The sequence below is a fragment of the Paroedura picta genome, chromosome 14 (genome assembly GCF_049243985.1).
Source record: "Paroedura picta isolate Pp20150507F chromosome 14, Ppicta_v3.0, whole genome shotgun sequence".
NCBI lineage: Eukaryota > Metazoa > Chordata > Lepidosauria > Squamata > Gekkonidae > Paroedura > Paroedura picta.
Genome location: NC_135382.1, coordinates 39,739,656 through 39,765,403, shown reverse-complemented (window position 1 = coordinate 39,765,403; position 25,748 = coordinate 39,739,656). Strand labels below are relative to the sequence as shown.

At 46.5% G+C, this 25,748-nt stretch overlaps 1 protein-coding gene across 1 annotated transcript in view; it reads right to left on the bottom strand.

Annotated features, from left to right (window-relative positions):
* The window catches only part of ZNF469 (zinc finger protein 469), a 124,214-nt gene extending 108,993 nt beyond the window's left edge, over positions 1-15,221 (bottom strand). Inside the window, exons 1-2 of the mRNA XM_077309912.1 lie at positions 15,161-15,221; positions 2,079-2,198 (exon numbers count right to left, since the gene is read on the bottom strand). The gene's annotated coding sequence lies outside the window, so the exon portion shown is untranslated. The remainder of the gene's footprint in view (positions 1-2,078; positions 2,199-15,160) is intronic.
* Between the last annotated feature and the right edge of the window lie 10,527 nt (positions 15,222-25,748).

Genomic DNA, 25,748 nt, shown 5'->3' with positions numbered 1-25,748 from the left:
AGGACTTGCGGCTATTCTAAACCGAATGAGAAGCTGGGGAAGGTGGACGGAAATCTGAACGCCCGGGGTTTTATCATGGCTCCCCTATTTCTCATTCATCATCCAGAAACTTGGGAGCGGAAAAGCTACTCTTAAGATCAGTTAATGAACATAGCTAAGAAAAGCATTAGGGAAAGAGAGCAAGCCTTTTATCTCCACTGTTTACAAGTATTTTCATGAACTTGAACCTAGATTTTAGCTCACTTAATCTTGCTCAAGTCCGGTTACGCTCCCCTCCAGAAAATAAAAATGGCTGTATTTTACACTATCGGTGATCCTGGGAAGAGAGAGCCCCCCCCCCCCCCCAGGGCCTGTTGTTCGTGCCACTTTGATCCCTGATTCACTCCTTGAACGCAGTCGAAATTAAATCATAGGTTGGGTCGAGTTCAGGGTTGTAATCTGAAAACAACTAATCATGTAAACACGCAGCAACCATCACTTCCCGTCGCTCCGCAGAGGATACTCATCGAGGTAACTGGCTTCAAAGAGCGGAATTTCTTCCAAAGCCCCTATCCAGCGTAGCTCGCTCTGTGCTCCCTAGTCACAGCTCGAGAAGGAAGATACTGCGGTGATGGATGGAAGAGCAAATAAAATTCTCCCTCCAGTTGTGGCAGAAGCCAGACAGGGGTGAGTGTTCAGGCACAAACTGCGGCAGACAAGCCTCATTTTTTTGACAGCCCTGAGTTCATTTCCAGACTGCTGGACACACTTTCTGTCACTGCTAATAGGAATGCATCTCCAGTCAACCCCAAATGGGTCCTTCACGAGCCCTAAAGCTGATCTGGGAAGACTTTCCAATTAAGAAAAGCCCCACAAGGCTTTTGAATGGGGAGCCGGACTCCCTCTTCCAGTCTATGCACAGCAAATGGAGATTTGGGATTCCAGGAATGCGCGTTCAAATTCAGGTCAACAGTCCTAGAAAGTAGAAGTGTGCTGCATTTGCATTGTCTTTGGTTATTTAAGGCAGCACTTTTGACCCGCAAAGCCATTTAAAATCTTTTCCTGTGTTCGTCCTCACAATCATGCTCTCCAAACGGCCATGACTGGGACCTCTGGCTTAGCCGGCAACTTAACTGTGGCTCCACATGGCAAGACTACGACAGAGAGAGGACTGAGATGCCAGAACTCATATTTTAAAATTGTATGCAAATAGTAAGGCTTTCAACCGATCAAAGACTGTTTAATCCAGGGGTAGTCAAACTGCGGCCCTCCAGATGTCCATGGACTACAATTCCCATGAGCCCCTGCCAGCGAATGCTGGCAGGGGCTCGTGGGAATTGTAGTCCATGAACATCTGGAGGACCACAGGTTGACTACCCCTGTCCTAGGGGACTCCTGCTCTTTTCCAGTGATAGCATAAGCAAGCTCTGCAATGCTTCTTTATTATGGCAAAAGCCTCCAAATTCTCCAGTGCAGTAATCACATGGGATGATAAACCAATCAGCAACCCTTTATCATTGAGATCCTTTTGCCAGGAAGACCTGTAAGAACTGTGCTTCGAAAGACGTCTCTGTACTAAAGAGCAACCCAGGCCACAGCTCCCAAGCTGCCAATCCTGCCCTGGCTTCAAGAGACATCTGACCAAACTCGGCATGGAGAAGAAGACCTGCAGTGCAACAGGGAACATTTAACAACCTTCGCAAAGACTGAAGAAGAGGCTGACCTATATTCTCATTGACCGAATTTACCCAAGCGGCGGCACCAAAAACAACCACTGGAATAACTGCTGGACTGAAAACTTGAATAAGTCACAGGTCACTCTACTTCTGCATTATGAAAATATCAATAGGGATGCCTTACCTCCCCCCCCCCACCTCTGAAGAGTATTTACACTGTAATTCACAAAAGCTAAAGCTCAATGAATCAGAGCCAAAGAAGCACGTCAGAAAGGAAAACATACAGATATAAGAACATGACCATAACTGCAACAGTATCTTCCAAACAGCATCTTCCAACTCATGCTCCACAGCAGCTGACATAAAAACAATCAGTCTCATAATGAAATCAAATATTAACACCAAAACATTTGTATTACTTACAGTCGCTCCCACATAATTTGAGCTGGGGTCGGGTTTCAAGATCCTTGGAGGGCAGATCTTCCTCTGTTTCAGCAGAAGTCAAGCAGGAGAACCGCAGTATGCAAGAGTCCCCGCAAACACCTGCACTGGTACACAGACGAAAATACATGAAAACATAATATCAAAATTTAACATCACAAACTCAGACTTCTAGTAAATTTAGCAGCTGGGGTGGAAGGACATGGAGACCTGGAGAGGTGTCTCCTTCTCCAGACCATCCAAAGTCAGAACCAAGCCTGAGCCCAGGGGCACCTTGAAGACCAACAAAGTTGCATCCAAGGTCTAAGCTTTTCTGTGCACGCACAAAAGCTTCTCCTCTGGATAAAACACTGCTGGTCTTAAAAGGGCTCCTGGACTCAAACTTTGTTCCGATGTCAGAATAGTATCTGTGTGAAGGCAAGCTTGTGGCATGCAGTCTCAAGGAGCACGTGTCTTGGTGTAAAAAAAAGAAAAGAGAATATCTCTGTAATCATGTTTGTCTCCAACGAGCATGATTTTATCCCGGTATCATTAAAGTTAATCCATAATCATCTAAACAGCCACACAAGCCTGTGTATGGATGATTCACAAAGCATTACAAAAACCACAAGCTAATCCTCTGCTTTCGACGTTTGGTCCCTGGCAGATCCTTTACATAAATGGAAGCCTCTGAACTATAACCTGCCTTGTGCAGGACTGGAGATGTCAGACCAAACTCTCAAGTTTTGTTGGCAAAGCACAGAAGGACCAGCCGTCACAGGAGAAGAACAATTAATCCACATAAGATTCTGGACCCCTGGCAGGCATTTTGAACAAAGGGTTTGCAATCCCCCACTTCATTGCAAATGCTTGGCTGTCGTCTTCTAATTTCTGTGTTTGTTTGTTTCTTATTTATTTAAAGGGGGGGAGGGGACAAAGCAACCAAAACCAGAGAGCATGTCCCATTCTATCAGCGAAAGTATCCAAAATATAGGAAAGGACTGCCAATTCACATGACCTCCCATATTCGATCCAAACCAAGGTCAACCAGATCTGCATTCAAGCTGGCTTCAGGGTTAAACGGCCCTTTAATCATGCTGTTACTCACTTGGCTTGACCATCAGAATGTGATGTAAGGATCTGATGTCAGGTCCCCACGCTAGCTTGTCTTCCCATGCAGGGGAAGAAATCAATTACCCATCCCTTCAGATGTCTCTCTCTCTCTTGCATAGCCAAACCTTATTGTTATTTCTGGGAGAGGAGAAGGAACAATTCTCCATCTGTGCTGTTAAAATAAATGGAGAGGGTGGAACATTCATGCCTACAAAGCCAGGCACGTGGTGGGAGCCTCTAATCTGGAGAACCGGGTTTGATTCCCCACTTCTCCCCCTTATGCAGCCAGCTGGGTGACCTTGGGCCAGTCACAGTTCTATTCGAGCTCTCTCAGCCTCACCTACCTCGCAGGGGGTCTGACGTAGGGAGAGGAAGGGAAGGCGATTGTGAGCCTCTTTGAGACTCCTTCGGGGAGTAAAAAGTGGGGTAAAAAGAAAACGGCTCTTCTTCTTCTTGGCTTGCCTCTCCATAACGGCTCTGTGCCCATTTATTTGTAATCAGAGATCTACTGGCAGATAATTATCCATCACATGGGATCTGAAGCATCTACCCCTAGGCAGACTCGCTCAAATTTCAGGTTCTTCGATGCAGGGCCTGTTCTGTAGTCTCTTATCCTTGGAAATTTTTTAACAGAGGCTGGGTAGCCATCTGATGGAGAGGCTGATTCTGTGGTTTTAGGATTGCCAGCTCTGGGTGGGGAAATCCCTGGAGAATCTTTTGGGGGCGGGGGGAGGAGATGATGGGATTTCAGGAGGGGAGGGTGTTCAGCAAGGTACACAATGCCATAAAGTCTGCCCCCAAACCAGCCATTTTCTCCAGGGGAGAGCAGCTGTAATCCCACCAAGCCTACAGTCCAGCCTGGTAAAGAATCAACATCCACATCATATGGGCCCCCCCTCCCATATCACACCCCCACCTTGGGTTCTCATTTCTGGCTCTACACCTGTGAGTGGAGTATTTTAGAAGTGTTTTAAAAAAGGGGCTCCTGCCGCTATTCTGACCTTTGCCAGCTTCCCTTAAACAACTAATCTGAAGAATGGTTCAAGAGACCCAGAAGCCCTTCTTCCTCAACCCATCCTCTTCCCAACCCACCCATTCCTCAGAGTTTTATGACAGGGAGCAAAAAGAATTTTCCAGAACCATTTCAATGTGTGTCCCTCAAAATGCAGCAGGAATATATTGCAGCTGCTTAGGCAACTACCAAAACCTTGCCCTTGTATGCTAAAAATAAAACAATTAGCATAGCTCAGTTCAGTCCTGACAGATGCTCACCTTGCCAAGACAAACGAAAGGAACCTTGTTCCCCCGCAAGATTCACCGGTGATTTCATCTGACGCTCATTAGCCTGACTGCAGAGGGAATTGCCTGCCCTGCCCTGCCCTGCCTGCCCCACGCCAGGCCCACTCACCTCTTGCCTCCAATGGGATCCCATCATCCGAAGGAACACGAGGTCCCAAATAATGTGAATTAACTTGTCAGCAGTTGGTGAGAAATAAAAGATTCAGGTCCAACAACTTGTGTAGCGTTTGGCACAGCTGATAAGGGTGATTTACATCAGACCGTCACAGGATTACTGGACATTAAGCAGATGCTGCATGTGTCAGTTAACTCAATGGTGGGTCCCTCTTGCACTCTCTGGCTGTCCGTTCTGCCTTTGGAAGCCCACACAAAGATGGAGTTGCCTTCTCAAAGCATCCACCCACAGGAGCCCCTGCAAACTCTGATCAATCCGCACAGAAAGACCAATAACAGGCGGCAGTTCTTATGAAGGATCTGCTGTTTTATTGCTTACAACGTACTCTTTTAAAATGTTATTAATTGCCCTGAGCTAACAGGGATGGGGCAATATACAAAGCCAGCTTGGGGTAGTAGTAAAGAGCGGCAGCTGGGTTTGATTCCCCGCTCCTCCTCCACATGCAGCCGGTTGGTGTCCTTGGGTTGGTGTCCTTGGGCTCTCACAGCCCTGATAGAGCTGTTCTGGCCAAGCAGTAATCTCAGGGCTCTGTCAGTCCCACCTCCCTCACAGGGTGTCTGTTGTGGGGAGAGGAAAGGGAAGGCGGTGGTTCCGCCTACTCATGAGGTGACCACTAATATTTTGGCCTTCTCAGTGATGAAGGACATAATTTCCATGGGTAGAATTATAGACAGCTCCTGCTGGGTTAAGAGGATCACTGTTTGCAAGTCCCTCCTAGAATGAATGCCACCAGGCTAAATAAATATATAGAAATGCTCTTGGAAAGGACAGAACTGGGCAGTGGAAGATGCAAGAAAGGCAAGGGCAGACAGGAAGGGGTGGAAAAACCTAGAACATTTGACCCACAACAGATCATCTGCTGGCACTCTGAGGTTACTGGAAGAGGCCAACAGAAAATAAGTCCAGCCACTGAGCGTGGCTTTTTGTGGCCCTCTGGGCTTGTGGACGCAGTAGAGTCCCTGCTCAAGAAATCTGTTTGTCGTGGAATTTCCAAACTCTGGGAGAGGAAAAAGCAAAACAACCCAGGCCTTTGCTGGCAAGGGATGACCAGACACGATTGTGTCATTTCAACCAAATTTGCCACAATGACATTGTTCCAGAATGCCATAATCCTTTGCAAGAAACCACAGCATATTTGGCCAGCCAACAGAAATCCAACACAGGCAATACCTAAATCAGCATAGACTTTATACTCTGTTTTCCTATGAGTCATTTTCCATCCCTTTTTTTAAAAGTTTGTTTATCTATCGAGGAGCCTCTCAATGGCTTTATTGACTACAGGCAGCAAAGACAGTGACCAAAGGAGATCTGAGGCAGCGATGGTCACCATCCTGTCCACAGCAAAGACATTTGCCCAGCTGAGGGGGAGAATCCCCTTTATTTCATTCTTGCTGAAGAGGAATATTAAGCTGCCAAGACATTGTAAGGGGCGGGGGGTCCATATAGGACGGGGTACCTCCCGTCTGTTGCTTTGAGCAAAAGCACAGAGCTTATGTCGGATTCCTAGAATTATCCCCCATGAGCAATGACAAGTTCAGATATTACAGTTTAAATTTTGCAGACTATTCAGTCCCTGCCCTACATCTTTGGGAATAAACGCAGGGGGCAAACTTCAATGCGAACCAAAACCCACGCAGAAAACAAAACCACTACAGCCAACCAAGAATTAAATCAATGACTCAAATTACACAATGTTATTTAGAGTCCAACCAGACACTGACCGGAACGTTTTACAACTAAAAGGAGCGGTGCAAGATATAAATTGGTGGTGACAGTTGAGCCAGAGCGAGGCCAAGAGCTGGACTTGGCTGAATGGTCAACATCATGCCCATCCCCCTCATCTAGCGTCCCAGTTTACCATTACTTGCTCTGGTTTGGTGACGGCATGCACAAGGTCTCAGCCTGTATGTAGAAACACCTCCAAACGACCAGGGGAGGGGGGAAAGATGACACTGAAACTTTTTGGGGGAAACTTTGTGGGTGAGGAAGTTTATCAGGAGTTGCCCAACAGTATGAGTTATCTTCTGGGAAGACGGAGAACCTTCTAGACTCTGTCCTTGGCCTGAATCCCAAAAGGCCTGGCCAGTGGTCTATGTGATCTTTGCCCCAGAGCCTTCTAGAAGGGGCTCCTTGGGCAGCAAGTCAAAGTGGAAACAGCTCCCCAAGGCAGAGAAGCATCTTAGGGCATCTAGCAGAACATCGGCCAGGTTACGCTGCCCCTCAGCTTGACAAACTAGCCAGCTGCTCAAGGCCTCTGCTTGCAGGCCCAGGAGATCTGAACTCCAGTTCTGGTGGCCAGTGGAAACTTGACAACCCTAAACAGGATCCAGGACTTGGCAGGGGAGCATAATGAGGCCAGTGACGGCCAATGCAATCCACTGTACAATCCCCAGTGAAATGAGGCAGTGCAGCGCAAGTGTTCTGCTCCATTACCTGGAGCCCAGGTGAGAAAAACGAAAGGCAAGCAAGAATCTCTCCTGGGGTTAGCGGCAGATCAGAGTGAAGCTAACATACAACTGATCACTATTCCCAGTAAGGACCATAAGGCCCATGAAGGTTCTTCTAGTCTCCAGTACGGCGTGTCAATTTTCACCTTAACTCTGAAAACTCCCTATGAAGCACAAGTTGACATACCAAAAGTGCTCCATTTAAAACCTATTTGTCAAGGCAATGCTGGGCTTTATAAATCAAATTGCCAGCAGGGTTCCCCTCCTTTCCCTTCCTCGTTTGCCGTTTCCTTGTGAAAGAAGGAGCCAAGAATGGGTGGGACCAATTACCTGCACAAGCGACATCGTCTTCCACGCTGCCTGCAGATATTTTTGTTGGCCGAGCTTCAGAACAAGAACACAACCCAGGCACGATAAAAAACAGACAAAGGGAAATTGGCCCAGAGAGACAGAAGCTCAAGAGGTAGCAAAGGATGTTCGGATGGAATGCTCTGTAGACTCTCTGTAAGAGTTTGTGCTCACACCAGTGGAATTTGCACCTAGACAGTGGGGGTGAGAAGCTTGAGCTGGGGCTGAAGGAGGAAAATTCACCCCCACAATTACGGACCAGTCTCCTCGGGGATGTGCGCCTGGCCTCTTCACTCTCATCCTTGAGGAGACAGCCAACAATGGTTTTCTTTAGGAACACATTTGATTCATTTACTTGCAGTCCTAAACTGTGATTTTAAACGTTTTGGGGTTTTGTTTCTCATGTATTTTATTAATAGCCCCTATGTCTCCTAACAGACAACTCTGGGCTAGATAGAACACTTAACTTCCCTCCTTTACATATGACAAACCTTGAGAGCAGTCATGGTTTCGCAGCCTGATAAATTCAGCAATACATCAGAATCCCCCGGAAAACTTGAGAAGTTTTGTATTTATCGTAGTGGAAGGAGCTGAAAGATGTTAGAGACAGGACTATACCACCTGTTTTGTTTAACAAGAGACTCCTGGACTGGGGAGGTGGCACAATACCTGGCTAGAAGGTAAGAACCTCTAAGGTTGCTTTGTTCTTTCAAACCAAAGCGATCTCTCTCCCTCAAGGAAACAGAACGTTTTTGGGAGGGGGGTGGCTGGCACATCTGCGGTTCCCGCACTCTAATCCAAAACCCTGAGGTTAATGCAGTATGAAAACGATTACTCCATCAAAGCAGAAGAGCTAAATTCTCAGAGACAATCCAGAGCAAGCCAGGATGATCTTTACTGCTTCCAATACAATGTACAGTTGCTACAGAAAAAGCCTCTTCAAGCCAGTGCTGGAATGATGAAACCATAAGTCTTGCCTCCTCCGAGTCCTACTTCGTTCTTGGGATCCGAACCTCAGATAAGCTCCTTGGAAACATGGCGACAAAATACTCTCCAACCTCACCGTTTGCATGCCAAGAAAATATGCATATTGCTATTGCAAGCAGGCACAGGGTGGAGTTTCCAGGAACGACAGCAACGTGAAGCTTTGGGGGTGCATGCTGTTGGACAGAGCATGTGTGTATCGGGGGCAGTGTGTGTGTAGGAATGACTAGACCAGGGGTAGTCAAACTGCGGCCCTCCAGATGTCCGTGGACTACAATTCCCAGGAGCTCCTGCCAGCATTCGCTGGCAGGGGCTCCTGGGAATTGTAGTCCACGGACATCTGGAGGGCCGTAGTTTGACTACCCCTGGACTAGACGGAAAAAACCTGCCTGCGAATGACCAGGTTCAGCAAGAAAGCATTCCTTCTGAGATGCTGACTACTGGACCTTCAGCATAGGAAGAAAAAGGCATTTGGGGGTGTGCAAAATTGTATTTTTCCTGTTGCAGTATTTACTTTGCTTAAGCCAGGCTTTCTCAACCAGGGTTTTGTGAAACCCTGAGGGTTTCTTGACAACCCTGGAAGGGTTTCCCAAATGGGTGGGCGTTAATTAATTTTATATATATATATATAGGCTATAAGACAGGAGACCCTAATTCTGGAATGTGTCCTTATTTCCGACACCCAGGTTACATAAACACACACAAAAAAACATGGAGAACATCATTGGAACGTAACAGCTTGAAATCCACTGGAGGGCTTGCAGAAGATTTCCTGAAAAGACATTTCTGCAACATTTTTGTGCTATAGTTCTCATGGCCATAAGGTGGCAGACTCATGGAGGTCCAATATTCTTTCCCCTGTGAAGGCTTGCTCCGCATGCGCTCCACTAGATTTCGGGGGGGGGGGGGGGGAGCGATATTTATTTATTTATCTATATTTATACTTGTTGACCACCAGGATTTTCTATTTAATCAAGCCCTCCCCCACTTTTTAATAGATGCTGTTTTACTCACATTGAATTCTTCTGGACTGCATTTTTAGTTTGCTTGCGTGGAACACTTTAAAAAAGATTACAACTAATCGCTAGGCTCCATAGATAGCTTTTTTATTTATTTATTTATTTAAAACATGTACCCCACGTCTTCTGGCTGCTTCTGAAGGTGGTCTACAGGGCACCCAAAGCTACCGCGGCCCCTCCCCTCTTTATAAGCCCATCATCCCAGGGCTGTACTCTCAAATCTCCAGGCTTTTCCAGACCTGAAGCTGGGAACCCTAAACTTGCTCATTACATTTTCATTCAAGGAGCTCACCTCACCTTCGTTTTTTTTCTCACAACAACCCTGCAGGGTAAGTCAGGCTGAGAGGGGAGGGGAGGGGAGTGTGTAAATGGGTCCACTCAGTGAGGACCATGGAAGAATCCAAATCTATCCCCATCCCGGTCCAGAACTCTGAGTACCACTTCACATCTCTCCGTTCTCTTGAGTTGTTGGGTTTTTTGTTTATTTGTTTAGCCCGTTTCCTCTTTTTTATAACAACTAGAATTAATTATTTTCCTACTATTTTACTGGAACGTCATCAAAACAAAGAGAAAAGCATCTTTATTTTATTCTCTCTTCTGGCCGTGGCTCCGTCTGTCTGCGAGGGAAGGAATATCTAAATGGGAACATGTATGCGCATGTGGCCAGTGCCTACAAGAGATTATGGATCCATAAATGGTGTTAATCACTCTTAAAAGAGCACAGCACTGAGGAGGAGAGGGTGAAAATGACGGATGAAACAGAGGGCTGTGTTTCGTTTGTCTTGGAATAGCGCAGCCAAACGTCTTCGTTGCAGTATATATTTGTTAATAATCTCATTATTTACAGGGCCCATGTGCTCTTTATTACCCTCCATTTTCCAATATAAAGGGACATCTGAGGCTGGTTAGGTTGTTTGTATAGGGACCATCTTCAGTTTCATGGAATTTCCTGGTTGGCACCCGGCCTTGCTGGCGCCCTGTCCTTCAGGCACTTCCATGAAGCGACACCAAACCTTAAACCACTTTGTGGAATGATTAAATAAAGATATCAGAGGCAGCTTGGGCACGTGACAGCACCACATGCTGCGCGGTCTCTTCAAGGGAGAGCCCTGTCGGCTGCCTGCAGAGAGATCAAGCCCAGCGTCTTCAGACGAAAGCATCAACTATTCCCCTCTGCCGCTGGTAGGCAGATCGGAGAGCCGTAGGCCAAAGGAGCTCCGTAGGGGGAAAGATTCTCGCAGGAAGTGGGGAAAGCGAAAGAAGCTTCTTGTGAGCCAAAGCATCAAGGAAGGGCATCAAAAGAAGAACGAAAAAGAAATCACAATCACAGTACACATTAAGATCACAATTAAGTGAGTCCAGCACAGGGTGAAGAAGCCAAAGGCGAAGTGTGAGTCCAGTGGCCCCTTTAAGATCAACAAAGTTTTATTTTACACCATGAATAAAACTTGGTTGGTCTTAAAGGTGCCCCTAGACTCAAACCTTGTTCTGTTGCCTCAGAGTAGACCAACACAGCTACCCACAGGGATCTACGTGAAGCAGTGTGCATGCACACAAAAGCTCATGCCCCAAATTAAACTTGTTTGGTCTTCAGAGTGCCCCTGGACTCTCAAACTGTTCTGCTGCTTCAGACCAACACAGCTCCTTAACTAAACCAAAAAGAGTTAAAGATCAACGGAGGGAAATCTGGGAACAAAACTTCCAGTTATGTAACAATCAAATGAAACTGGCCCTCTATCTGCCCGTCTAGAGCCTAGATGCTGAAGGGTTTGCTTGAATAAAGACTTTGATTATATACAACAGTTTCTGACAACAATATTTTGCTAATTGCCAGTGGTACAGAATTATTTAGAATCACAGAATCCTACAGTGGGAAGGAGCCACAGAGGCCATCTAGTCCCACCCCCTGCTCAGTGCAGGATCAACCTAAAGCCTCCAGGAGACGGATCTGTCCAGCCACTACTTGGAGACCACCAGTGAAGTCTCACCACATCCTTGGCCAGGCCATTCCACTGCTGGACTACTTGGACTGTGAAAGAAACTTTCCTGATATCTAGACGGCACCGTTCTCTGTGTAGTTTAAAGCCGTTCCTGCAGGTCCTCTCCTCTGCTGCCAACAGGAACCTTTCCCTGGCCTCCTCTAAGTGACAACCTTCCAAATACTTAAAGACAGCAGTCATGTCCCCTCTCAACCTCCTCTTCTCCAGGCTGAACATTCCCAGTTCCCTCAGCCTTTCCTCATAGGGCTTTTGAGTGATTTTAATTAAACAGAGCATAATGCCAGATACTATAAAATAAGACTGGCAAATACAGACTTAAAACATATTAGTGCAGGAGCTATACATTATTGCTAAAATATGTTAAGATACATCCTATAGTATAAGAACATTTTAAAACAAAGCTAGAATTTCTAATCCTATATTAAAATGGAACATAGGCAGGTATCTCGTAGGGCTTGGTCATCCCCATTTTACCCTCATCCTTTTTGAAATGAGGCCTCCAGAACTGCACAGAGGACTCCAGGTGAGGCCTGACCAATGCTGTATACAGCACAGGGACTGAGACATCTTGTGATCTTGGTGTGATGCCCCTGTTGCTACAGCCCAAGACTGCATTGGCCTTCTTTACCGCTGCATCACACTGTCTGCTCATATTTAGCTTCCAGTCCACAAGGACCCGAAAAACGGTGCAGCCCTAGATCACTGTCATCTCTTGTCACCGGAAAGCCAGCATCAAAAGGGGCCCTACAGATCTGCCAGCTCCAGCCATGTTACTGCGAAGGAAGGCTCTGTCCTGCATAGGCAGCATGCCACAGAGCTTAATTTGCTCTTATTATGAGAAGCCGGGGAGGGGGGAGGGGGCTACCGTCAGACATCCAGGCAGCCTATAAATCCTTCATCACAAACACTCCACCCCCCCCCCACACTGAAAACCAGGTTTAAAAAACAAGTCTCCATCTCTGTTCTCATTGCGAGAGCATACGACTGAAAGAACGATGCAAAACAGAAGACATCAATATAATAACCGCACATGAAGAATGCCTTCTAAAAACTCACTTATATGCAGTCAGCGAGCACAATATGGACAGTTCTCTCTTTCAGAGTCTAAAAATGGCAGCCAGACACCATAAAATTTACTGGCTTCTTTTACAAGGACTAAGTGAGTTTCCCCACAGCAATGGCTTCCTGAAGTCTGCCTCTCCGAGCTATACGTGTTGCTTTCCCCCAGCAACACGCAAAAACATATCCTGGTGCAACTGCCGTTAAGCGGCATGAGTAGTTGCACATCAGATACAGGGAAGAAAGGAAGGAGGAATAATTCCATGCCGTTAAACTGGGTGAACCACTGACATAAGAACAAACGCCATAAATTACAGAGCCGGGGTTATTAAACCACACACATCGTTTCACATATCAGATGTAAAGTGAGAAAGAGTGGATGTAGCATTAAGAGGGGTAAGGAGTGTTGCCAACTTCCAGGGGGGGCCTGGAGATATCCTGGGACTATTCCCCAGACTTCAGGGATCAGTTCCCACAGAGAACATGCTTGCTCTGGAGGGTGGGTGGTACGTCATTATGCGTTGAGGCTCATCGCTTCCTCAAGCCTCGCCCTCCCCAGGTTCCACCGCCAAATGTACAGAAATTTCCCAACCCAGAAAAAGCAGCCCTAGAAATAACTTGAGCACTATCCTGCAGACAGCCATGTCTCACCCCAAATCCAGAGTTATCTGGTACGCGTTGAGTCAGGGAAGCAAAACAGTGAGACAAACACCACAAGTGACCCCTGAACGCGAAAAGGAGAAAGAACTCCCAGCAGAGCAGACAGACATGCCGGGCCAAGGAAGAATGACACGGCACATTCCACATGCCCAAGATGGCTCTGGATCTGCTAGAAGGGCAACACATTCACCCCACAGTTCTTAAAACGAAGGGGAATACAACGTAATATGCCAGGGGGCCATATATGTGCGTCTGTCATTCAAAGACAAAAATCCCTGGAGATATATCTGCAAAAAACCTTTGGGCACACCTAATGGCTGGGATCAAGGACCACTCACTGATACAACTATGAAACCAGAGTCAGTAGCACCTTTAAGACCAACAAAGATTTATTCAAGGTGTTGAAGCTCCTGCCTTGAATACATCTTTGTTGGTCTTAAAGGTGCTCCTGGACTCTGGTTTTATTGTGCTACTTCAGACCAACCCGGAGACCCACTTGAATCTACCCTGATACAACCATGGGCTGTCTCAGAGTGCCACACAGAGAGAACCAAGAAAGGCTTCTGACTTTGATGGCCAATGCAGGAAATGCCTGCTCACCTCAAGTCACAGGATGCCCACTTGCTGCCCACAGGATGCCCACTTGCAGCGCCAGTGCTCCCTTGCCCAATTAAGCAAGGCCACTCCTGCCAGGGAGGGAGGCTATGAATGGCCCACATCATGAGTGAGGCTGGAAGAGAGAATTAAACCAGCACGCTCAGTCCCCACCGACAGCTACCGGCCGACAGCCTGAGCACTTGGGAGATGATGGATGTTTGCAAAGGAACCAAAAGGCATGCGGCTTCCTCTCTTTTTTTGGCACAGGCTACGGAAGTGCTTAAGTGCTCATTCTAAGTTTGTCCCTTCCAGGTATAAGCAGTGGGGGTGGATGGGCCTTTGCGAAAGTCCAAAGCTGCTGCTGTTGAGAACGAACCAGGCATTCTGTCGGAAGGGAAGAACAGCAACTTCCTCAGGACCCAAGGGCAATATCCTGATCACGCACAGAGTGGAGCCCATCCAGGGCTCTGTCTGCTGGACCACACATGCAGGTACTGGCAGTCACAAAAGAACTGCAGAGTGTGCTGAATACACCCCCCCACACACACACACACACACACTTACTTCAAAACTGCTGCTCCTATCTGTACCCTTAGGTCATCTAACGCCTATAATATCTCCTGCTCAACTCCTTTCCCCATAAGGAAATCACCTGTTTTCCAGATTGATTGATTCTGAGATGCAAGCTCTAAAGGGGTTAGGCTCAGAGAAATCCCCTAAGTAACCCGCCCATTTATTTCTTGGTGTCTCATCTTGATCTCCGAGTATGGCTCCAGGGGTTTCCTTCTTCCTGCAGCAGCAGGAGACTCAAGCAAGCTCTCTGCGCTTCAGGTGGTTGCTGTGTGATGGTGCCAGGCCTTCTGCACCACCTCGTCACCTGGAGCGTTCATCTCCTTTTCCATTTGGGAGAGAGGCAACGTGGAGTTGGACCTAGCAGAAGATTTCCCAGGCAAAAGTATAGCACAGAGGCCGTTTCTGGCACCTTGTGCTGGTGGACCTGAAGCGACATTTCCTATTGTGTAAGACACTATGCGGGTAATTAGGAGGATTCTCCAGGAAATTTATTTTATTTATTTATTTTATTTATTCGGATTTTTATGTAGTATATCTAGATCCACTGCATGTTTAAGCGGTGCGACCTTACTTATTACTGGATCCAACCCATTATAAGACAGCTAAAGCGCAGAAGGATGAAGAATTTGTTCATTGTTGTTACGGCAGGGCAAGATAACGTCAGAGTGACCTTCAAAAGAACTGTTTTAAAAGTAAACACAAGTTCTGAAACATCACAATTTGGCAGCTACAGACTGCGATGACTCCCCGTTCTAAGTGTGTTAGCATGGTTTGTGTGAAAATGTAATCAAGCAGCTCATTTTCTCCTTACCTTAAAAAGAATTAACATATAGCCAAGAAGCTTTCACTTTTGCAGTTTATGTCTACACGGGGAGTGCCTGTAAAAGAGGGGGAAAGAAAAATATGAAATTGGAAAAAATATTTAAAATAAGAAAAATAAAACACTTCAGGACCCCCTCCCCTTTACACACACACACACACACACACACACACACACATACACACACGCTTCCTGGCTGGAGAGAGAAAAAAATTGTCCAAAAAGTTGGAAGTGGCTGAAAGGGAGACTTGCTGGTTGTGGAATGTATCAGTCACCCCCTATCACCCCTGATAAAAAAGTTGCAGGTTTTCAATATTGTTTGACCAGATGTGAAAGAGAAGAAAATAGATGTTTGTACACATGAGTGGGAAGCAAAAGCTATCCAATTACTTTCAACTGTCTTAAAATTTATTGTCTGCTTCTCTTTACGGCGGTGGTAATTCTGACACCCTCTGTGGGGCCATTCCGACAAAATATATTTCCTCCCTAGAAGACTATCCATAGAGGAATCTATGTGAAAAAGACTGCACTGGAATGGAAAATCCTCTTGCATTTTACATTCCAGAGTAAAGTTTTCCATTTGGCGTCTTTCAAAGCCATGGTCAGCCACATGTCCCCTCTCCAGGCGCTCTCCTATCTGCTAACTCTTCACAGATTTCTGCTCTTGCGAGGACATATCTGGGAAGGGGCTTTGTATTCTGTCCTGCCTCCTGCAGTGTTCACATCTGTACCGGCCAGATCTGGATCCCAGAGGGGGCCTCTTGCTGGCGCTGGGTGAAGTCAAGAGCCGATAAGCAACCTTAGACAAACCCAGGTTTGCCAGGCATAGCCGGCAGACCACCTCCTGCTGCCTTGTGAATCTGAGATGAAGAGGCCCCGCCAAACTCATTGCTCAAAGCATCCAACAAACTCTGGACCCCAGTCCGCGTCTTCCAGCTGAGGTCCATGTGGTTGAAGCACTGGAGCAAAGAGCCCAGGTGCCCCGAAAGATCACGTCCGTCCCAGTTGTGCTCTGAGAATTGCTGAATACCTTCCAAGCTAATCCCCTTTCCCAGACATCATAAATAACTGTCAGGGACTTTTCATGGACTACATGAAGCCTCCTTCTCCCACCCAGTCCCTAGCTGGGAGAGCTCTAGCAGAAGACTGCTGATCGCGTGTGCTCTCCACGGCTGCCTTCCAAGCGATTATTTTAAAGACAGGCCAAGGATCTTGTGCAAGTGTGCATGCTGTGGTAGCTGGCCTCCCTCACTGGGCCCTGGCCAGCGAAGAAAGCTGTGCGCTCATCAGTCGCTCTCAGCAGCCAGCCAGTATGAGTGCTGCACAGTTCTAGGGAGGCCAGCCCAGGTGGGGGTGGGGGTGGGGCTGGGGCATCCCCTGGAATTATAGCTCCGCCCCAGACTCCGCCCCAGAGGTCAGTTCCCCAGGAGGAAAGGGCTGCTTGGGACTCCATCGCCTTCCACTCCACTGAGGTCTGCCCACCCCAGTTCTACCCTCAACGTCTCCAGCTGTTTCCCAACTCTAGTGCAGAGACAACTACATAGTGTCTGTGTATGACGTCTCTGAAGAATTATGTAGGGTTCAGACCCCCCACCCCAACCCCGCAGAGCACCTCTATCTGGAAGTAATCTGGGAGTCCACTGGTTGGCTCGTTAAGCATGAAATAAACTCTTGTTTCTGTGAAAAGCAATCCTCTGGTTTTCTTCCGGACCAGGCACAAGCCCGAGACCCAACTGCCCTTTCTTCTCTCCTCCCAACTGCAACATCTGGAACCAGGAGTTAAATAGACTCTCGAGGGCAGACTGGGGAGCTGGACTAAACCGATCCGAAGGGCTCGTAAAAGGCGGAACCCACAATGCTGACCAGTCCCTCGTCGCCTCACATCTGGAAACGCAGAGAGCTCGCCCAAGGAACGAGACCGAGGCCATCGCGAGCAGAGGAATGTGCCTGGGGTCCGGGGCTTTCCCCCTCCAGGCAACAAGGCGCTGGGGCAACGACCTAAGTCTTCTCAAACACAGAACGCGTGGGCTATGCATTCAATAAGAGCGGCCCTCGTGCTAAAACACATATCTCAAATTTGGATGGTGTCCAAAGAATGCAAAATGCGAAGCTTTTATTTTTGTTTCAGGTCTCTCCCCCCCCCATCCCACCCCCAACTATGTGTTTTTCACTAGGCAAGTCTGAGCAGAAGAGAGTTCTATTCATCGATCCCTGTCAAATAACCGTGCTGAGCACAAGCCAAAAGTCCCCCAAAGTGGAGGGGCTCAGCTGGAAGGTAGGGGCAGCTGCCTAACTCTGAGTCATCCCAACACTACATTTTCATAATTCTCTAGCTCAGCTTGGGGGGGGGGGGTGCTTTTTTCCAGGACTCAACAATAAATGGTATGGACAGAGATTTCTCCCCCGCCCCATCTTTCATAATGCTAGCAATCGGGGTCAACCAACACAGTCAATAGCTACGGGTTCATGTGTATGAGAAGAGCTATGAATGTTGGACAACTTACATCGAGATGACCTGTTACGTGTTGTTCTTTTGTTCTGCTCCAGAACGCTCCACAAAATTTAAGCATGCCATTGAGCAGGAAAATTAAAAGGCAACAGATGCAGTAGGATTTGGGAGGGGGGATTTATTTCCCATTGTGGCCATGACCTAAATGATCAGCCTGAAGCAAAACCGGTCAATTGGAATTACCCCCAAAGACGCCCTTCACCAGCAGCATAAGCAGCTCTTCAGGGTGTTGCAAAGCAAATAAATACAATAATAGTAAGAAGTACTGAAATGTTGTTTATGTTTTTCAGTTCAAACATTTGACAAGGTTTTTTAAAAATTGTGTTTGAAACATCTATTTCTCCACGATACACAATTTGTGGATTACGAAACTCTCAAAAAGGTTTTATAAAAATCGGCAAGCATATCCATGTTCGGAATTGCTCTTGCAATATTTTTTTAATGATCAACGGGGATATGTTAAGAAGAGGGGGGGGAGCAGTTATCCTCTAGTTGCAAGAAGAATTGGAGCTGTGGATACTTCTCCACGTTCTCCACTGTCCTCGAAGTAGACCTGTTTCAGTTTCAATTTGTGCAAAAATCAAACCTGCAAGATTTCTGTTCTCATGCCGTTTCCTATTCCGTTGTGCTAAACCTTTCCGCTAAAATGTATTCCGCTGTTAACACAGTGTTGTGTCAATGGTATATAAAGGACAGAATGCCATAAGGTACATAAAAGCGCGGCTGAAGCCTTGTAAACGGGGGGGGGGGGGGGGGGGGAATTAATCAGAAACACCAGAGTGAAAGGAAAGAGCTGGATGAAAAAAGAAAGAAAAAGAAAGAAATTTAAAGGGCAGATTCATACATCCCTAGATAGAAGCTCATGAAGAAAAGCTGAATGGCCCCAGAACAAAGTGAGCTTTCTCCTCGGCGTCAATATACAAAGAAAAAGGATTTGGCTCACGTTCTGTTCAGCCTGCCGACTACCTGTCAGAATGAGAAAAGAAGACGGGTCGGGAAAATGCCAGACAGCTGGAAACTCTGGGGTCCGAAAGGAAAACCTGCCGCTAACCAGGCACAATTGCCGATTTTGTGCGAGAGAAGAAAGTTACAGGGCAGGCTGAGCCAGAGACAAATTTTTGAGGTGGCGGAGGGGGAGCGGAATGATAAAAGTCAGGCAGCAACACATCGCTTGAAAGCCCAGGCACACACGGAATAAATGGGGAAGCGCAAAATTACACGGTGAAAAAAGATTTCCTAACTAGGCTGAAGCTAAGGTACTAGCGGCCAAAGACTGGAGATAAGATGTCAAAAATCAGAAAGGAGCAAGTCTTTCAAGGTAGACAAGAAATGGTGGAAACTTGAGGAAAGGCAACAATTCTTTCGGGGAGAAGAAAACCCTGTGAGAATGTAAGGAAAAACAGACGGGATGGATGTGGGTGGGAAACGGGAATTTGCTGAGGGGGGAAATGTTGACTGTCATGCCTAACTCAAGGAAAAGGAACCGCTGTAGAAAATTAACACAATACACTGAATAAAAGAAAATTAATAGAACAAGTGAAAATGAACAGAATAAAAGAAAAACATATCTTTAAAAGCATAGAGATGTGATCAAATACCTCCCCCCCCTGCCACATAGGGCAAAGCAGGGGTGGAAGATACCTTTCAATCTAATTTCCAGGCATGGGTAATAGCCCAATTTATTGTTTTTTAAAAGCTGGTGTTGGGAGGGGGGGGAGAGAGAGATCTCCTAAGTTTCTAAAATAAAGATATTTGAAAATATATTGTCAAATCAAAAGGCACATCAATAACAACGCAGGCAATTCCTACAAAGCTAAGGTCTCTTCCCAACTTAAAACCGGAAAGACGCTGCAGGAGGAACCAAGCGGAGAAATAACTCCTTCAAGTTATGACAGAGGGCTTTAATAAAAGTCTCAAGCAGATTGAAATAAAAGAAAAACGGGAAAGGGGAGGAACAGCCCTAAAATAGACAGAAGAAAAGAACGGAACTGTGTTGTGATACAGGCAGGCAACCATATAGAAACTTTGAGCGCAATAAAACCAGGGGGGAAAGAGGGAGTGAAGATGGCAGAAAGCCAGAAAGCCAAATGTTTTAAAAAGGCGGGGAAAACGCCAAAGAGCAAAGGAGGGGAGATGCCGTGTTCACCTGAGACCCATCCATGTGCGCTTATTACAAAACGGAGCAGAGGCCTGGGAGCGTCGTAAAAAGAACGAAGATTTCTTGTGGAAAAGGGAATAAGACCAGCCCAACAGATATGTGTGCAGCGAGCAGGAATAAGAAAACGAAAATGTAGAAAACAGCGGTGGGCCAGAAGCTATTGAGAGCGTACCTGAAGTGCACAATTAAATGATTTCAAAGAATAAAGTGAAGTACAAACGGACCAGAGCCCCTCCAAGGGCCAAACACACTGTCAACTTTGCTATAGCTCTTTGACACGTGTATTTAAATATATATATATATATTGGAATCATTTCAATCCCACCTTTATTTACAAAAATGTTCCTGTGGTGGCTGCATAAGTGAACACTAAGCCAAAACAAGCAACTACTATTTCACAACAGGCTATCTTGGTGGACAAGTGCCGATTTCTTTAGAAAACCGATTTCTTTGCACAAAATCTCGTCCCCAATCGATATCTTCTCTCAAGGCATTTCCTAAGCATGTTGAAATTAAAAAAAATATACATTGCAATACTATTTTTGCATTCTATGCATTCTATGAAACTTTTTGTTGCTCCATATAGACCAAATTTTTAATCACGACCCCCCCCGGTCAATGGTGTCCCGCTTTACCAGTGTTGAAATCTGGTCACCTTAATCTAAAGCGCTGGCAGAAATCGCACCACTATGTGTGCCATCTCCATATTTTGAAATTCCTGGGAAGCAGAGGGTTTGGGGGAAAGGGGGACCTCAGGATAGACTCCGTCCTCAAGAGCAGCCATTTTTCGGCAGTGGAACTGACCTCTGTAGCCCCTGGATCACAGCTGCAATTCTGGGGAACCTCCAAGCCCCAGGGGAGGTGGGCTCCTGCCATAATGGTTTATTTTTGTTGCAAAGGTGGATGGAAGGGATGCCCCTTGGCGTTAATGAGGCATTTCAGCAATTACTCTAAGTGGGACTTGGCCTATAACAAGCATTTGTGAGGTTTGATTAGTCATGTAATTAGTTCACAGCCTACCGGGAGGAAGGTTTACAAGCTAGAATCTGAGGGAGAGGGAAAATAGCAGGGGGGAGCGGTGGGGAGAATCCTTTCCTACCAAATCCTGCCTTTTCTACCATTCTCAGAATTTGTGTTGCAGGAATAACTGAGCTGTTATTTTCCAGCAGTTTTGCACTTTCACTTGTTTGTTTTAAATCACTGCCTGCTGGTTTTCCACTTATACATTCTTCAGCATTACCCAATAATACTTTAATTATGTTTGCACTTTGGTTCGAAGTGCACTTTGGTTCAGCCATAGCATCAGGCTGTGCACAAACCTGCCTGCGACAAGGGGCTATGCCAGGCTCTCATGACACCCTGGGGTTTCTCGAGGGCCCTGGAAGGGTTTCCTGAATGGGTGGGAGTGAATTCATTTTGATATATATATTTTAAATTTGTTAAGGATTTATTTGGTGACATGGCCATATATGGTCATGTTGATCCACCCACCTCCCTCCTGAAATGGCCAATGATGGGCCTGGAGGGGTGGGAAGGGGAGGGGCCCAGGTGGGGCCGATTCGGATGCCGCCACGCACAATCCTAGGACACAGCTATGCTTCCCAAACATGATCTGCGCAATTGTGCTACTTACAGGGTTTCTTGAAGCCTGAAGAATATTTCAGGGGTTTCTCAACAGTAAAAAGGTTGAGAAAGGCTGGGTTATACACTGCCCATGCTCTGGAGTTCAATTTGCACCCATAAGTACACACAAGAACCTTGGATCAATAAAATTAAGCAAAGTATCCTTGCTGTCAAAGGAATTTGCTTCCATGCAGGGGGCTACGGTTAGACTTCATTATGCTATGGGTGTCCCATGAGATTTCTCTATATTAAGATATTTCTGTCCTGCTATCCTTGATTAAAATTTCCAAAGCTGTTCACAGCATAAACACAGGGAACAATAAAAGTCTTCCTAAATCAGTATACAAACTATTCTGTCCATATATGTTATGGCAGTACTTATCTTCAGACTGCAAGTGAAATGTCACCTTGTTAATCACAAACAGCCTTTTCTCTCCTATGAAACCCTCATTTTCTATGTTTACAGAAATTTTTTAAAGCTCTCCTATTAAATTAGGGGGCAGAATAACAATATAATCAAAGTCAGGCACCCCTCTTTCCTTGCCCATCTGGAGCTCCATGTGCAAAAGAATATTCAATATCAAAAAAGATTGTGTTTGGCATGAAATCCAAGCAAAGGGCAGCTGCAGATTTCTGCAGCCAAAAAACTGTCAAAAGTAAACCAACAACAAATTCACACTGAAAAACTAATGATATTGTAATAGTCACAAAAGTAAAACGAGCGATTATATGTTTATTTTGCATTCCCGAGCACTCAAGTTGAAGTATGTCTCTCCTTAGCATGATGACAAAGAACAGGAGGGAAGCAAAATCAAAAAGGTCCCGTGCAAACATTATTGCATTTTTAAAATGAGAAACTGGGGAGATCAGCAACATGCTTTGCCTACGGGAACTCCCAGCCCCTGGAACACCTTCACTGGCACCAACACCCCCTTTTCAACCTTTTGACTGTGAAGGAACCCCAGAATCGGCCAGAAGTGATGTCATGCCCCCCTGCCACGCCCAAGGAAGGAGGCAGTTTGAGGCAGGAATAGGCATTCAGGCTCCCCCCTTCACAGGCGCAGTAACCACACGAGAACACCACCGCCAGGGCAATGGAAGCAGCCGGGTCCATGCCGGGAGTAGCTTGTGGCCGAGTCCATTAAGGCGGGATTGAGGGGAAAGACCAGGGAGCCCCTGCGGAGTTCTCATGGAATCCCTGCACTAACGCCTCTGGAAGGCTTGGGCCAACTAGCCCAGCCTTTTTAAATCTTTTGAATGTAGAGGAACCCCTGAAATGATTTTTCAGATTTCAAGGAGCCCCGGAAGTGATGTCATCTGGCCACGCCCCCCTGCCATGCCATGCCTCGGAAGTGACATCACTCCCCACTCCCCTAGCCCTCCGTTTGCTCCCTCCTCCGCCTTGACACCAACAATTGAGACTCTAAGACAGTCCAGACCACTTCCGAGTTCCCGCAGACCTCCTGCAGAACTCCCGCAGACCCCTGGTTGGGAATCCCTGACAAGGCCATGGCCTTATCCTGCAAAGTATCATGCCATGGATTCCACCTCCAGCCCAGCCAATGTGAGGGATCTGGAGAACAACTGTAATAGCAGAGGATCCCCAGGTGCCACCTGGGAGTTGGCAATCCTACAATGGAGGAGGAGAGACTCATGTGCGCTGCCTTGAAGTCCTCAGTAGAGTGTGGTAGATAAAGAGGAGCCTGGAACGGAAGGTGCAGAGCAGTCAGGACGTTAATATCCAAGGGGAAGGCAGCCTGTGCCAGAGTTCTTTGTCTGACAAAAGGCAGCCATAATCACATCTGAAACATGGTTCTTAAGCAACTGAAAGCCAACTCCATAAATAAACCAAGATTAGGGATCACTCCCCCCCCCCCACTTTGGCGGGATAATAATAACCAGACCTGATTACAAGAGGGGGATTCTGCACTCCGACAGTACGCAGCGAACAGCCAGCGTGGAACAACCATGAGTCACTGAGAGAAGACGTGCAGAGACTCCTGTTCCTCCGAGGAACCCATCCCCACTCCAAGGACCCTCACTAACTGTGCCTAAGGGACCAAGACCGCATCCCGCATGGGGAAATTATACCCAGTGACCACCACGTTGCTCCAAAATTGTGATCCCCAAAGGGGACTCTAAGGCATGATGCCCGTTTGAAGTCTCCGTCCTCCCCAGGCCCCATCCTCAAATCTCACGGAGTCCCCCCGCCCCCCAAATCCCCTGCTGGAGGCCGGGGAGACCCAGCAGCCCAGGTACCCAGTTGCAGGCACCGCCTTCTTGAGTTAGGGGATTTTAGTTTTGCTTTGGTTATTTGTTTTAATTGTTATTTTAAAACAATGTTTTTCCTGCTCAGTCAATATCTTAAAGTTTCAGGAAATGTCTTTTCAGTTATGCATATTTAACTCAAAGTGCTCCTTCGCTTCTCCTTTAACACATTTTTCTAGCTTTAAGGAATCGATCTTTTTGTTCCCCACATGACAAGAAGAAAGGCGGTGATTTGATGAGGTGAAAGAGCCATAAGATTCATTGTGGAAAAGAATCCATAAATGTGAATTTGCTGGTTCCCCGAATTTTTTCTGTTGGTTCCTGCTAGGATTCTACAAACAGCTACCTTGTGAAGAGAAAGACTCATTTGACATATTCATTTTGCCCCTGCAAATAAACTCAAATAAATAAAGAATTGCATATTAAGTTATTTCTTTCTTTGCACCTCTAAATGTTTTCTCCTTATTGGCTCAGAAACCCCCATGCTTCAAGGGAAAATTCTTTCCTCCCCAGACAGATGTCTATATATTATTTCCTCAAACTTAAAAGTCAAAACAAACTGCAGGATTTTCTAATACGAATAGAAATAATCCTTTAATCGCCCCACACAAGACAGAAACCGAAACCTGTTTCTTGTGGGCTTTAGATTTTTCGTGCAACTCGCAGAACAAGAGAACAATCTGGTGTATATTTGGTGGTGGGATTAACCTGACCAAATTTAAGACCTAGGAGAAAGGAGAAGAATGAAAAATATATCTTTCTTGCTTCAGTTAAAGGGATCCCAGGTGAGCAAATGTTCAGAAAGATCCTTCTCTGGACCTGAGATTTCAGATGGACCAAGTGGCAGAATCAAGACATGGCCCAGACTAACTTGGATCTTGTCAAATCTTGGGCCCTGATTAAAACTTAGATGGGCATGGGCAGGGCTACTGTACATAAGGAGGCACCTCTGCCATCTCTTGCTCTGGGGGAGGTGGGGGTGGTAAGTGCCAGTTTAGGGTGACTCATCTCAGAGAGGCAAGAGACGTTCAGAGTAGATTTGCTACTTCCAGCCTCTGCACAGCAACCCTGGAATTCCCACCCAAATATTAACCCTGGCCTGCTTAACTTCTGAGATCTGATGAGACGGGGCCATCCTGGGCTGTTGGGTGTACGTAATGTCTGGACCTCACTACCTTATTCTCTGCTTCCCTAATTCCATTTTTTGCCATTGTTCACACACCACGTCTAATACTGTGCTTTCAGGTTTCTGTAATCCTGGCCAGATTACTTTGTTTCTCAGCCATCTTATTCTAGCAAAGGCTTGGATTTCCATGGCGAAATCTGCCTTGCGTCTCAGTGAAAAAGGCAGGCTGTAATTAGCGCAAATGAGCAGGTCGGTGGGCCAGCGATTCCGCACCCGGCAGCTTCGTACGTTAGCAAAGTTCAGGCGTTTATTTTTGAGGCGGACGAGAGAAACTCCTCCCCAAACCAAAGGCCACACAGACGAAACCACAACAGCCACGTTAAACATAACAATGTCACACCCAAGCGGTCTATTTTAACTATTTTTAACTGGGACTACTACAATGCAAGAAAACACATCTGTGACACTCATCCAGGGAGGCCCAACGTCCTGCCAGAGCTCTGCTTGTCCTACCCTGTGAGCATCAGCAGTGACCTTATTCTGACGCCTGCATATTACTTGCTCTCCCTAACCTGATACTTTCTTTTCCCCCATCTGAGGAGGAGGCAGAACTTCACAGCAGACCCTCCAAGTTATATTGACTTATTGTGGACCGCCAACGCTTCACGGAGGAAGAGAAAGGAATCTTTCCGTGTGTAGGAAGCACATCTCAACCTTTGAATCTCTGCTTTCTCCTTTTTTTGCTAGAAAGTTTGACACCCCACCTCCCACCCCTGGAGCTGTGTTTACTTCTTGGACCAGTCAAAGCTTCTGGAGATGTGCAGATGGGGAGTGCACAAGGCACGAGAGCATATTCAAAAGGTGAATGCGCAAGGGAAACTGCTCTGAGTTCATT